Raw genomic sequence first — 16258 nt, 5'->3', positions numbered from 1 at the left:
CCTCAAACCAAAGTTGAAAGCTGGCAGTGATCACTGCGATAATATTGTTATATTTCTCATGAGCCAGGGATGAACATAGGACACTGATTAGCTGATGGAACCTGACTGAGTATCCACTCTCCTTTTAAGGACAATTTGGGATTGGGGCGCTGCAAAGGGAATAGAAAGTACAGTCTCTTCCCATAAGTAGTGTATGGTCTAGAACTTCAGTTCCCTAATGCAAAAGATAGCTGAGGACCCATGAAATGCAAACATAGACTACATGAAAAAACTGGAAATGATAAATAAAGTTTTTATCAGGAGATAAAAATTTATCTGATTCCATGCTCAAACAAACAAACTGACAGACAGACCATCCCTTCCCTAGGCTCACTCCCAAGTAACTTTAGAGAATCTAGTTGTTGTTCCTGGAGATGCCCTTGATTATTTCAACCTTCAAAGACAGTACTTAGGGAACCCAGGAGCATCTGATCAGGTGAACAGACTTGCCCTTCTCGGTTTTTGCACAGGCAGCCTTGGATCTGGTTCCATTCAGTTCTCCAACCGTTGCCAAATCATGCCTCCTCCCAGCCCTGCTTTGTGACATGTGCTTTAAGAAAAGGTTGTCGAAAAAAATCCTCAAAGGATTGGGAAATAGACCATGATGTAAAAAGACTATTTTCTGAAACCTTTTTTTGTTTGGTTTCGTTTCTGACTTGTGAAGAATACTTTGGGTAGTTCAGGGTATAAATGTATCAGGGAGGGAAGTAGAGAGAATTCCTGTTGAGTCCCAAGTGCCTCGTGTTGTGACTGGCAAAAGAGAACACATCAGGTGTCTGGAGAGAAGATGGGACAAGGAGATGGCAAAAGGGGTCAAGGTGTGTTTCAGAAAGATGGTGGGGTGGAGAGGGAGCTTATTTTTTCTCTGTCCATCCTATTCTGTACATTACTGGAACGTTGGATTCTCTGTTCATCCCAAGGACACACCTTGGTTCAGCACCTGAATTTGGAAATATCAAAATGTATCTACATTGAGTGTAGACTGTATTCTAGGCGTGTCCTAGAATGAAATCCTCAAAATAACCTTAGGATGTTAAGTATGATTGCTCCCACTTTACAGATAAGGAAACAGGCTCAGATTGGTTTCAGCCTCATCGGCCACAGAATCTGCTAATAAATCTGTAATATTAGGCCTAGTCTCAAAGTGCCTGATCTCCTCCAGGGAGGTCAGAATAGAAGTCAGGAAAAGAGATATTCTGTTCTGAGGTCCCTGGGGCTATTGCTTGAGTTTCAGCCTCTGTGGTGAGGAAGTTGGTTGGTGTCCTACCCCTCGTCGTCTGGTTTGGGGTGTGTTGAAAACTCCCGGGACCCCACCTCTGTTCACGGTCCCTTCTGAGACTTGAATGCTGTATGTGTCTCTCCCCTGAATGCTTGCACTCAGCACTTAACTTTTTTTGGTTCCTGGGGAGTTATTTTCTCTACTTAGCATGTGCCTATTCTCTTCTCTTTCTTAGTAGACATCAGGGATAATTCCATTAAACATATGCAAACAATATGCTCTCACATATGTGTGGTTACACACACACACACACACACACACACACACACACACACACACACACACTGCCTTGTGGCCCCCATTAACGCTCTCCTAAACATTGTGGCCCATTTTCAGAAAGGGCATGCTCTTTGCACCCTTCTGTTGCTTGTCTTTGCCAAGCAGACAGAATGAGGTTCAGAGGTGTGACAGGGAATTGAAAATAAAGTTTTTGCATAAATGATCAAGAGTTTGGTAATCAGTATGACTGAGGGGCAGCTATTAAGATTTTTTTTCCCTTCTTAGTCTGTTCTATTTTTTTCGAATTGTCTTAGAGATACTTTCCTGGTCATTGACGTCAAGGTAACTGTTGCACCACTGAATGCTTGTTTGGTTTATCTCATTAAAGAATGTCCAATTGGAATATTTCCACCAGGCTTTCTAGGAGCCTAAAATGATGTAGTGTGTAATACACTGTGTACGCGATGACCCTGAGGCAATGATGCATCATTCCGTTCTTGAACCCCGCTCCCATGTTCTAAGCCACACCTCTCTCTCCTGGCATTTTATTTACTGTGAGGTGGGACACATTAGGACCATTTTATAGATGAGGAAACTGAGCGGGGTTTGAAGGAATGTTTCCCGGAGAGGTTCTGTGATTCCACCCCCTCTGGGGGTCATTTAACCTAATGTAAGGTCATCCTGGTCCCTGAGAAATGCTCTAGCCCTTTATATCTTTCAAGCTGGCAGTAAAGTCTCTTAAGACAGAAAGGTTATTATTATTTCATAGCTATTTTGAGATCCTGTTGGGTCTACAAGTGCATGACAACATTCTCCCAGGGATGCTGAGCTTTGCAGAAACTGGAACACTCAAAAGAACAATTTGGCCAGTGGTATCTCTTCACTGCGGCCATATTTCAAAGCACACAACTCTCCAGGGAGCAGGAACCAAACTGTTGAAAATGGAGTCATTTCTCAGATTAACCTCCTCCAAAAAAGTGTCATCAGTACATAGAGACAAACAAGACCAAACAGATTATCACTCATAAATCCCTCTTATCTGCTACATTTGTGAAACAATGAGTTTGCGTTTCTGCAATTCTGAGAACATTTCTCATTAGCAGTAGCCCTGGGTCGTAACCTCTTCCAGTTAATTCTCTCTCACACCTTTGGGAAGGATTTAAGATGAGCCTTCAAAAGGATATTAATATAACAAGTAGCCAATACCACAGCTGCCTTTTAAATTAATAAGGTTAATTGTTCTCTAGCAAACATAAGTTTGTCTTTGACATTTTAAATGCTTCTCATTGATCGGACATTTTGCTGTTTCAAGCTTTTAAAGGGCTCAAATCAAAGACTATTGATAGCTGAGCAAATAGTGAAGGTCCAGAAATATAAAAACATTGTCAATTTTTCCATGAAGAACAATCATAGACTTTTGAATTCGACCGAGGTTTTTACATTAGCCATCTAAGACTTATTGAATTATTTCTATTCTCAGTTAAGCTAATTCAAACAAATGAACAGTATTGACTTTTCAAATCTTTTTTTTTTTAATCTTTAGTTTATAAGGTTCGTAGACACAGCTCTGAGGCCATGACCATTAAGTAAATGTTCCAGGGTAGAAACTAAAGATTCAGACGACTATTTTGGGTCAAATTCAGGTGATCATCTTTGAAAATCCTGATGGATTTGGGAAGATGAAAGTGGCACTTGTAACATTTATGTTTCTCAAATTTTTCCCTGGGAAAGGGTGTCAATTTTTTATTTTTTTTCAAATAAGAAATTAGGTCAAGAGTAACATTTTCATAGAAAATTCAGTAAGCTACTCAATACAACTAATTACATGGCTAGATATGGCTCAGATGCCTTCCAAGCCTGAGGGTCCCAAAATATTTCTTTAACAGTTGTTTTTAACTATGAATCTTAATCTTGTTCATTCCCTTGCTAAAACAAATTTAAAAGCATATACATTCCAGATTATGTAGTCGGGATAATTCAATGTAGTATATCACAATAGAATGTGCGTATGTTTATGTATAGTCTATATATTTCAAGCTGAATATTCAGAAAGAATTAGGTGAGTTAATTGGTGGCTTGAAAAAGAAGCAGATCATAAACATCGTAAATAATGGCCTTCTCACCCAGAAAAAGAGGGTAAACTGTCCGTCTTTCATTCGTGTTATAAGACTCATTGCATAATAATACACAAGCTGGTCATTACTCACAAGAAAGGAATTGAATTAAGCAGCTTGAAAGGTCCGTGTCTGAGTTCATTTTTAACCCAACATGGATGGGTTTGAAGTCCTTGTGCAGAGGGTTTCCATTCACAGCTACATTCAAACAGTCTAAAACCCACATCAGAACTGGCTCGATCTCTTGTATGGAGGAGCCCCAAGCAAGCTGTGTTCTCTACTCAGTGGTTTTCATCTGGGAATAAGATGTTCACTTACCAACCGTAACAGTTTATACCTGTCATGTTTTAATCCACTGCATGAGGAAGTGCTAGTAAGTGTATTAAATATTTCCAAGCATAGCTACAAAATTATACGTTTGCTTAACACCTTTCTATGATAGAGGAAGTATATACTATGGTTGTCTCCTTGTAGTACGTCTTTTATTTTTGTTCAGCGTGTTATCAGCTGTCTTAAGGAATGGGGTTTGAAATATGTGTGCAAACTGATATGTACATAACTCCCGAGGCAACAAAAGTGCCCAGTCATATCGTGTAAAAATGTAAATACAGGAGAATTTCATTTTTCTAATAAAGATAATTTCTGCCAATTGATATGAAAATGAGAAATGGAGTTGTGGTCTTTGTTGTTGCTGCTGCGGTTGAGGGCATCACTAACGTTTCGGGCGGGCTTAGTGTTTGTACAAAGGGGAAAATCACTTATTTCCTCCTTTGTGCAATGGAGGAGTGGAGGGGGGAGCATGGAATTGGGAAGAATACAGGACTTGGCTTCAGGGTTTTACTGGCAAGCTTTGCCACTGTCCCTAACCTGGATCGCATCTTCCTGTGCAGTTCCCACACTTGCAGCACTGACTCTGATAATGTTGGACTTCACCGAGCCCTGTGACTTACGTTTCTGGAAAAGAGTGATGGTTAAAAACCTCCTCTCCTTTTGTATCCCAGGCAACAGCTGACTGCAAAGGACCACCCTTCTCCATATGACTTCGATATGACCCATGGGTGCCCCCCTTCTCCATGCCAAGGCCAGACACAGAGCCTCCAAATCCCCAATCCTTGCCTCATAAACGATTAGCGGACATTCTTGTTCTCACTGATCAATTGGAGCAAAATGCTTGTTGAGCAGCCAGAGCCAGCTCACAGCCTCCTCCTGGGAATAGGCGGGGCTCAGATTCTTGGGTCTGCTACTATCCAATCCCACCACTCCCGTTCATCTCACATCCCCACACCCTGTTCTGTCCAGTTTTGCTTACTCCCCCCTATAAAAGAAGCGCTTTTTACCTGACTCGTGAGGCACCTGCAGAGCTTATAGTCGGAGCATTCCCCCTATTCCAATAGTCCTCCTCCCCCTGTTGCAATAGTCCCTTTCTCCTCCTTGCAATAATTTTTCTATAATCGAGTCCCTCCTTACTAAATCTAGATTTAATTTTCATGTGACAACTTCCATCCCTAGATCAAATGACATTTCTAAAAAATCTGACCTTGTTCACTCTACCTCTCCTTTACTTAAAATCTTCAGCTTAAAACAAATGACCCAAAGGAAAAGACCGGATTCCATGGCCTGGCACACAAAGTCTTCCAATCCCCACAAACCCCTTCCTACCACGTGCCGTATGCACCTAACGTCTCTCTGCTCCTCTCCAAAGACACTGTGAGCTCTCGGGGTTCCATGCCTTCACTCATGCTATTCTTTCTTCCTGGAATGCTGGTCTCCTCCACGTCTCCTCGCCAACTCTTGATCCTCCTTCAAGTTGTATCTTCAATGGAAGCCTCTTCGTAGTCTTTCCAAGCTCTCTCCCAGCAGCAGAGTTAACACTTGACTTCGTGAACCAGCCCCTTGCCCACCCATCTCTCACATGATTTAGCAGCCTTTACTAAACTTCTTAGTGTGTGCTATCTCTCTTTAGAATGTGAGCTTTTCCAGGGCTTTTCATATCCAGATGAAAATATATAATTTTTCATCTTTGAATCCTAGCACCCAGCCCAGCATCTAACAAAGAGTGGGCATTTTTGGATGGATAGGAGAATAGCTAATTGGAAGACTGGGTGGCTGTTGGGTGGGTGAGTGGCTGGATGGGCATGTAGATGGAGTGCCTTGGAATCTGTTCTTGGTTTACTTCACTCTCTATCTTATCTACTGTTTTTTACCCAGACCTTTGACTATAAACGCCACCGATTACTCCTACGTTTTTATATTTGGGTCCGACCTCCCCTATAAATTCTAGACTCACATATCCATATCTATATTAGTAACTCCACCTAGAGATCTGAAAAACATTCAGATCCCAAAATATCTTAAAAGGTATATTGGGCCATCCCCCAGCCCCAGTAGAAATCTTATCCTCCCCCAGAGTTCCCCAACTCAGGAACTGGCACTGCTACTGAGCTGATTTCTCAGGCTAAGTACCTTCTGGTCATCCTTCAGTCTTCTTCCCGACCCCGCCCCACCCCTTACATTCAATCCATCCACCAGCTCTGTCTGCATGACCTTTAAAATACATTAAGAATCCATGTGCTTCTCATCACTTCTACCACCGTCACCCAGATCATCACCTCGCATTTATACAAATGCAACTGCTTTCTAACCCATCCACCTGCTTCTTCTCTGGCCTCCATGTCTCCATTCTCCATACAGAAGTCAGGATAATCTTTTTTTTTTTTTAACATTTTTATTAGAGTGCTTTACACTGCTTTACAGTGTTGTGTTATTTTCTGCAGTATAACAAAGTGAATCAACTATATGTATACATATATCCCCATATCCTCTCCCTCTTGCATCTCCCTCCCTTCCTCCCTATCCCACCCCTCTAGGTGGTCACAAAGCACCGAGCTGATCTCCCTGTGCTATGCGGCTGCTTCCCACTAGCTATCTATTTTACATTTGGTGGTGTATATGTGTCCATGCCACTCTCTCACTTTGTCGTAGCTTACCCTTCCCCCTCCCCGTGTCCTCAAGTCCATTCTCTACATCTGTGTCTTTATTCCTGTCTTGTCCCTAGGTTCTTCAGAACCTCTTTTTTTTTTTTTAGATTCCATATATATGCGTTAGCATATGGTATTTGTTTTTCTCTTTCTGACTTACTTCACTCTGCATGACAGACTCTAGGTCCATCCACCTCACTACAAATAACTCAATTTCATTTCTTTTTATGGCTGAGTAATATTCCATTGTATATATGTGCCACATCTTCTTTATCCGTTCATCTGTCGATGGACACTTAGGCTGCTTCCATGTCCTGGCTGTTGTAAATAGTGCTGCAATGAACATTGTGGTACATGACTCTTTGAATTATGGTTTTCTCAGGGTATATGCCCAGTAGTGGGATTGCTGGGTCATATGGTACTTCTATTTTCAGTTATTCAAGGAACCTCCATACTGTTCTCCACAGTGGCTGTATCAATTTACATTCCCACCAACAGTGCAAGAGGGTTCCTTTTTCTTCACACCCTCTGCAGCATTCAGTGTTTGTAGATGTTTTCATGATGGCCATTCTGACTGGTGTGAGGTGATACCTCATTGTTTTGATTTGCATTTCTCTAGTGATTAGTGATGTTGAGCATCCTTTCATGTGTTTGTTGGCAATCTGTATATCTTTGGAGAAATGTCTATTTAGGTCTTCTGCCCGTTTTTGGATTGGGTTGTTTGTTGTTTTGATATTGAGCCACATGTGCTGCTTGTATATTTTGGAGACTAATCCTTTGTCAGTTTCTTCATTTGCAGATATTTTCTCCCACTCTGAGGGTCTTTTTGTCTTGTTTATGGTTTCCTTTGCTGTGCAAAAGCTTTTAAGTTTCATTAGGTCCCAGGGTAATCTTTTAAAGACACTAATTAGATCATATCCCTCACCTGGTCTCAAACCTTCAGTACCTTTGCATTACAGTCAGAATAAAATCAAAATTCTTCCCCATTCTAACTCCATGTTCCAAACTCTTACTATAGTCCACGCTCCAAGAAAAAAGACGAATGTTTCTCTTTTCTCTTGCCTCATTCCCTGTCTCTGGAGCCTCTCCTTCCCTAGCCTTTTCTCTTTTTCTGGAGCAGCCAAAGATGGGCCGTTTCCAACACATTTTCCATTAACTGAAGTGGCACTAAATACCATCACTGCTATGAAACTAATCGGCAATTTGTGAGATGCCTTTACACCCATGTAGCCCCATTTGGGGGCATAATTATTTCCTAATTAGGAGGCAATTTATACTTGTTACTTGGGACATTTGCTTCTGCCAGTTCCGTGGCTACCCTAAATAGCTCAGTTCTCTTTTTTTCTCCCCCAAGATTCTGCTGGCTGAAGCCAGATGACCAGACAGCCAAGCAAACTTAATTAACAGACAGTTCTGTTCCTGTGGGAGGGACAAGCTCAAATGTGCTGTCATTCTGAGGATAAAACCAAACACGTTTCTCTTGGAAGACCTTGTAGTCTTCCGCTAGAGACGGAGTTTGGGGGGGGTCTGTTACCTTCTTTACCAAGAGTTCTGATGAAATTTATTATTAAAGTTCACTAAACTAACCCATCTTTGTAAAAACCCTTTTAAAATCTTTAAAGCCCTCCTTTGTAGCAGGGATTATAGTTCCCATTTTACATATTCAGAAACCGAGGTTTAGAGATTGAAGTGACTTCCTGAAGACCATACGACCAGGTCGTTGTGAAGCTGGGACCAGGAGTGAGCACATGTCAGCTGGACTTCATATCCCATGGTTTTTCGTCTCTACTTAGTGCTCACTATTACCTAGATTCCAATAGTGTACAGGCAGGAACTGCCTCTGTGTCTCTGATGCCTTATATGCTGTAAATGTCCAGTAAGTATTTTTAAATAAACAGGAAGCAGAGAGAAGAGCCAGGAAGTCTGAGTTCTTGGCCACATCCTTACTGTATGACTTTTGTCTTTTCACTTCTCTTCTCTTATTCTCGTCGTCTTCTCATGCATATCTGCAAAATGAAGATTTTCAGCTCCAACTCTGCCCGCTTCCTAGGCATGTGCAGAGGCGTTGTCAACCATACCATATATCAATAAAAGATAACTCCTTCTGTACTATTTTTAGTTCCAAAACTTAGGAGTTGTGTTCAGGGTGTGTCCAAAGAAAAACAACTTCCAGTGACTGGAAGTCCACACCATCTGACCTCTGCTTTTCTGGGGACAGAGGGTATCTCTCCTTGGGGGTGAGAATGGTCCAAGAATTAGAGGTCGTAGATCAGGAATTTCCCCTAAGGAAGCAGATAGAAAAGTGGCCCCTGGCTTTGTTGCTGAGCTCTCCAAGGTACTGAAAGTTCCAAGGATGTAGGTGTCAGGTCTTTACTACTCTCCTTAGACAGCAGATGGAAAAGGTCCACATTTTTGCTTCTGGAAACTCCAAGGTGCTAACATTTCTGGGGCTGTGTATGCAAAGCCTTGTGCACTATGGTTCAGCAAAAAGTTCCATTCAGTGTTCACGCCGGCAGGAGCCAGGGGGAGACTGTGCTATGACTTGCCATTTGAAAGCCTTTACCCCCCTTGAAGAAGTGTCCAGCTGTCCCCTATTTCCCACCACCCACTGACATGCCAGGGGGTTCCAGAAGTTTTCTCTTTCTTTCTCTTGCCTTTCTCTCACTTTGTCTCTGTTCCTGCCTGAGGAAGAAACAGCAGCCTTGTTCTTTTTAACTCAGCAGTACTGCAGGCAACCGTGCATTCTAAAGGATAGCCTCCTCCTCTTCCATTTCTTCCTAAGCAGATAAGACATCCCAGTCCCCAGTTCAGAGGCTGGGCGCCAGGAGCTAGTGGCATCAGATGTGCTCAGAGATCTTGTTACTTTTGATTGCTTGTAGCCTTTCATCCAAACAAGAGCCCAGGAATACAAATGTACAGTAAAGGATAGAAGGAAGAGGCGGTCATTCTCTATCAAACAGCACCCAGATCCCACTCTGTGGCCCCATCACCAAGCACAATGAGAAAAAGCACACAGACTTCCACTTGAAAATTTATAATGCTGTGTTCCAAGAATGTGACTGATTACCTGTGGCCTCCCTGCTGCACTCAGAGTAACTTAAAGAAGCCAGGGTCCAATCTGACTCACCAAACCATAGCATATTTGGCTGGCTTCAAGACGTACAAACATCATCAGAATAGGGAATGCGGAGATACGAGCCTATTTCGGGGCAGTCAACATGCCCAGGACGCTTCATAATCCACGGCATCCCAAAGCCACTACCATGGGTTAAACCATAAACCTAATTCTACATCTTTCCCAATCCCCTCCCACCGTCTTAACAACTCACATTCCATCATAAGCTGCAGGGGAGAGTAATTTACGGGAAGTGTGAGCATTGGTATTGCCTTCAGCAGTTTTCAATGTTGGCCGTAAGGGATAAAGCTCAGGGTTGTAAAGCTCACAGTTTTTCATTAAAGATAAGTAAAATAAAAAATAAAAATAAATTTTAAAAGAAGATAAGTAAAATAACAACACAGATACATATTTTCAGTTGCCTCTTGGATATCTTGAAAGCATCCCAAATGCAACATCTTCAAAACCAAATGTATCCTCCTCCTTTCACCAGCGCTTTCTTCCCTTCTAGAGTTTTCTAAGAGCAGAGCGTCATCAGCTCCCACTCACCAGGCCAAAATCATGACAGTCTTTTGACTCGTCTCTCTCTCTCCTTCCTCCAGTTTTGGTTCATTTCCCTGTCTGTACCTCCCACGTGCCTCCTGCTTGCCATCTTCACTGTCTGATTTCCATCTCTCCTCTTCTCCTACATGAATTATTGTGACAGTCTAATAACAGGTCTCCCTACCTCCAATATTGACTCACCTTTAATTCTTTCTCTATTTACCGGCAATGGGAATTGTTCTAAAATAAAATTCTGGCCATGTCATTCCCAACTGAAAGTCTTTGAATAACTCCCCATCACCTAATAGTGTAAAGACCAAGATCTCTGGAATGCCTGGCGTGGAGTTTCCTGGTCTGTTCTTGCTGACACGAATTCTCTAACCTTAACTCCCACTACTTCCTTGTACACAGATGCTGATCCAGCCGAAACAAACCTTTGTCCTTAAAAATACTGTTTCCTCTTCTTCATGAATATTCTTTCACCATCTGACAAATACACAATTATCTTTTACGTCCCGGCTCAAGTGTCACCCCCACGAATCCTTTCTCGGTTCACCCAGGGTTAGAGGCCCTGTTTTCTGAACTCCCATGATTTTTTGGACATTTCTCCATTGTAGCATGTTATTTGTCCCTTTGTATGTCTACATTTCCCCACTGTGAGGTTTCCCTTAAAGACAAGTAAACTGTGATCCAACAGACACATTAGTAGAGATGCTAATCATCAGGGAAATGCAAATCAAAACCACAATGAGATATCGCTGCACACTCTTTAGAATGGGTATCATCAAAAAGACAAGAAATAACAAGTGTTGGCACGGATGTGGAGAAAAGGGAACCCTGGTTCAGCCGCTTCTGGTGGGAATGTAAATTGGTGCAACAACTATGGAAAACAGTTATGGAGGTGCCTCAAAACGTTAAGACTAGATCTGCTAGATGATCCAACAATTCCACTTCTGGGTATATATATCCAAAGAAATTGAAATCAGGACCTTGAAGAGACATCTGGACCCCATATTCACAACAGCATTCACAATAACAAAATATAAAAACAAATGTTTGGCAATGGATGAATGGATAAAGAAAATGTGGTATATGTACATGCAATGGAGTATCATTCAGCCTTAAAAGGGAAGGAGATCTTGCCATTTGTGACAACATGGATGGACCTGGAGGACATTATGCTGAGTGAAATAAGCCAGACACAGAAAGACAAATACCGTATGTTCTCACTTGTATATGAATCCAAAATAGTCATACCCATAGGAGCAGAGAATAGAATGGTGGCTGCCAGGGGTGGCAGTGGGGTGGGGAGGGGGGAAGGGGAACATGTTGGTCAGAGGATGTGAAATCTCAGTTTTGCAAGATGAATACATTCTGGAGATCTACTGTACACATAGAACCTATAGCTAACAATACTGCATTGGATGCTTTAAATTTTCCAAGAGGGTAGATCTTATGTTAAGTGTTCTTACAATAACAATAGGGGCAGAAGTAAACTTTGGGAAGTGATGGATGTCTATAGCCTTGATGGTGGCAATGGTTTCATGGGTATGTACTTATCCCCAAACTCATCAAGTCGTATATATGAAACATATACAGCTCTTTACATGTCAATCATACATCAATAAAGTGTTTTTTTTTAAGATAATGAACTGTGTGAGGCACAGGAAAAGAACTGAACTAGAGATAATTTGGAAGTCAGAAAGATACAGATCATAATTAAAACTGTGGATGTGGAGGATTATCTAATGTTAGCCCCACAAAATGCATGTTACCATGTGTCAGCACAGGTGGTAATATAGGATAGGGCTTAAGAGAGTGGTGTTTGGAGGTAGACCAACCTCCAACATTTCCTGCCATTATGACCTTGAACAAGGTAATTAATCTTTCAAAGACAGTTGATTTATCTAAGACAGAATAATTATATTACTACCTTCTAGGTTTGAGAAATTAGAGAGAATGTAAAGAATGAAATGCCTATCACAAAGGGAACACTCTAAAATGTTAGCTATTTTTAGTTATTTATTCATACTTCAAATTACTAAAGACCTTCCCTTTTGCTCAGTCCTGAATAAGAGGCCTCAAATAGTTTAGAAGATGGTCTATAAACTTGTTAGTCTCTTGGACCCTCCACGGGTGACTTGAAACATTAGTCTTTTTTATTACACATTGTAAAGTTTAAAAAGTTGATTAATTTCATTTTCCAGTACTAATTTTCCTCCTGTTTTTTTTTTTTTTTTTTTTTGCGATACGCGGGCCTCTCACTGTTGTGGCCTCTCCCGTTGTGGAGCACAGGCTCCGGACGTGCAGGCTCAGCGGCCATGGCTCACGGGCCCAGCCGCTCTGCGGCATGTGGGATCTTCCCAGACCGGGACACGAACCCGCGTCCCCTGCATCGGCAGGCAGACTCTCAACCACTGCGCCACCAGGGAAGCCCCCTCCTGTTTTTATAGAGCACAGTACACTCACCCACATGTCACCTACAGTCTCTAATGAAGGACTCTGATAGCACTTTGAATTAGCTAAGTTGCTATGCCAGGTCTGCCCATATACCAAGTTGATTCAAGAAATTCCTTACATTTTCTTTTTGTTCTCCCTGAGGAGATTATCATTTTTTCTATACGATGTTCTCTTACTTTAACAGTTGAGGCTGTTATCTGATGTGCTAGAGCTTTAGATGGATACATGTCTCCCTTTGTTAAGGATTGGTTGAAATTTTGTTCTCTCTTTCTTTTTATAATGTAACCTTGGAAAGCGTTGTTGAATGAACATTACCAAATAAAGTTTGAAATAACATTGATTCCTTTAAAACAAACAAGAAAACTGTGGTTGTGGATGAGACCACTTGAGAGTGTGTTGGATTTGTACTGTGTCACCTTCCTGGTTGGGGGTTACAAGAGATATGGTGGGAGATTTGGAGGGAGAAAGCAGTCATTGGTTTTTATGCTTGGAAGGTCAGGGTAGTGCATACATGTTGCTGTTTATCTGACTGGCTCACCTCATTGGGGTGGGGTCACAGGCTGACCTGCTCCACCATCCCCCACCCCAAGTCCCCCTTCAGCTTCTCGGACTCCAAGTCCAGGTGTGTGCTGAGTTCCATGACAAAGGGTGTCAGCTTCTCGAGCAGGACTCCATGTCATCAAGGTTGGAGGCAGTGAGAAACTGACACAAGTTCTGTTCTCTTATCACGAGTTCCAGGCTTGTTTCCATGGGTTCCACAGTGCCCTTGCTCTTCTTCTCCCCCGTCATATCAATCTGCCCTTCCTGATGGCCTTCCTTGGAGACTTCAGTCTTCACCAGTAGATGTGACGACAAGAACCTTACAGACACTGTTTAATTGCATGAGGTCAAATCCCTGTAACAAGTCAACAAATCTATCATCTGCCTCCATATCTATCTATCTATCTATCTATCTATCTATCTATCTATCTCTTAGTGGCTCTTATCCAATTGGACCCTAACTACTACAGAATTTGGTGCCAAGGATGGGAATGAAAAGCACATCACTTATCTATTGCTACAAAACCAATTGCCCCGGGCTTCCCTGGTGGCACAGTGGTTGAGAGTCCGCCTGCCGATGCAGGGGACACGGATTCGTGCCCCGGTCCCGGAAGATCCCACATGCTGTGGAGCAGCTGGGCCCGTGAGCCATGGCCGCTGGGCCTGCACATCCAGAGCCTGTGCTCCGCAACAGGAGAGGCCCACGTACCGCAAAAAAAAAAAAAAACCAATTGCCCCAAAACTTAATGGCTTCAAACGACAAACGCTTACTACCTCAAAGTGGGTCAGGAATTTAAAAGCAGCCTAGCTGAGTGGTTTTGACTCAGAGTCTCTCATGAGGTTGCAGTCAAGATGGTAACTAGGACTTCAGGCATCTGAAGGCTTGACTGGGGCTCGAGGAGCTCTTGCAAGCTCACTCACATGACTGCTGGAGGGAGCCCTCAGTTCCTCACCACGTGGGTCTCTCCACAGGGATGCCTGAGTGCTCACAACGTGATATCTGACTTGTCTAGGGAAAGTGAGTGATGAGACGGAGGGAGAGAGACACAGAGAGAGAGAGAGAAAGCTGCAACACCTTCTATAAAATAGTCTCAAAAGTGAACCACCAGCTCTTCCATCATATTCTATTCGAGGGAAATGAGTCACTGAGTTCAGCCCACACTCAAGAGGTGGGGATTAAGCTTCACCTCTTAAAGGGAGTATCAAAGAATTTTTGGCCATATTTTAAAACCACTATATATAGAGAGAGAGGGGGGGGGAGAGAGCTGAGTGTAGGAGAGGGCCAAGTATGTCTGACCTCATTTATCCAAAGTGGTTCAACTATTTTTTCTGTCTCTCATCTTTTGCTGCATGTGAGCAGATCTCGCATGCAGCCAAGCCCTGGAAACAGAAATTTCAGTATCAATTGTACCCCTCCACCAAAATTTTGAAACTCTTCCTAGCCTAGAGATATTTTCTAAACCTATGACCACACACTAATGATAGTATTAAACTGCACCCTTATGTAAACACCAAGTTGAACTGAAACCCAGTAGATTCACATTTGTGAAATGAATAAATTACATCATTCAAATGCCTGTTCATTTCCTCTTATGTTCATTTATTAGATATTCATTGAGCATGTATTATGTGAGACATACAAAGATGAATAAAATGGGACTTCTTTGGTGGTGCAGTGGTTGAGAGTCCACTTACCAAAGCAGGGAACACAGGTTCAATCCCTGGTCCGGGAAGATCCCACATGCTGTGGAGCAGCTAAGCCCACGCACCGCAACTACTGAGCTTGTGCTCTAGAACCTGCAAGCCACAACTACTGAGGCTGCATGCTGCAACTACCAAAGCCCGCACACCTAGAGCCTGTGCTCCGTAACAAGAGAAGCCACTGAAGTGAGAAGCCTGTGCACCGCAACGAAGAGTAGCCCCCGCTCGCCGCAACTAGAGAAAGCCCGTGTGCAGCAACAAAGACCCAACATGGCCAAAAATTTTTCAAAAGGATAAAAAAGAAGAAATGAGCACATACAGCAAAGGCTCTTAAAAAAAAAAGACAAATAAAATATAATCCCTATCTTAAAGGGGCTCTCATTTTGCTGAATATCAATTAATCCCTATATGAGGCCTCAAGAGCTCTCAAGGGTGAATTTGCCTTAAGCCCTTAAGAGCAGAAGCCCAGCTTCTCCTTCACAGGGATGACTTCTTGAAATTCTGGATCAGTGCCTTAAAGAGGGTAGGCCGTGGCTACAGGTAGGGGTCCTCCCCTTGGGGCAGCCATAAGCTGGGTCTCTCAGGGGCAGATGGAGCCCGTGGCACCTGCCCGAGGTGAGACGCCGCAGAAAGTCAAGGACTGGGTCGGGGGGACTGTCTCTTTAGCCCTTGTGACATACATAGGATTGAATCCAAGGGAAGGTGACGTACACAAGCCCCAACTCCTCCTCCTGCCTTACTGGACAGCTATTTTTGGAGCAGGCGCCCTAGATTTACGCCACGTCACAACCAAAGTTGTCACTTTAGAGCAGGTGGGGGAGGTAGAATCAGACTTTCAGCTTAAAGGGCCAACGGAGGTTGTATAGCTCAGTGTGATGAGCAGATCTTTCATGTGTCGTTTCCATAAGTGGTTGTCTAGCCTAGATTTGGGCACCTCTTGTCACAGACAGCTCACCACTTCCTGAGGCTATTCCTCGCGCAGTAGATCAGGCTCCACCTGTTTGAAAGTCTCTCCCGGCACCGTTGAGACAAACCAGCCTCTCTATAATGTCTACCCATTCGCCTTCATCTTGTCTTCTGGACTCACCTAGGCTAAGTTCAGTTCCCTTTCAACAATAACAGTCATGATGATAATAATAATATAATGGTAATAAAAACTCATATTCTCAAGGACCATGTGTCAGACCCAGGATTGTGCTTTACCGGCAATATATCATTCATCCCTAAAATAACCCTAGGGTGTAGGTACCATTATTATCCCCTTTTCACA

This window comes from Phocoena sinus, chromosome 15, assembly GCF_008692025.1.
Source record: "Phocoena sinus isolate mPhoSin1 chromosome 15, mPhoSin1.pri, whole genome shotgun sequence".
NCBI lineage: Eukaryota > Metazoa > Chordata > Mammalia > Artiodactyla > Phocoenidae > Phocoena > Phocoena sinus.
The sequence above is the reverse complement of the archived record's forward strand: the minus strand, read 5'-3'. Positions refer to the sequence as shown.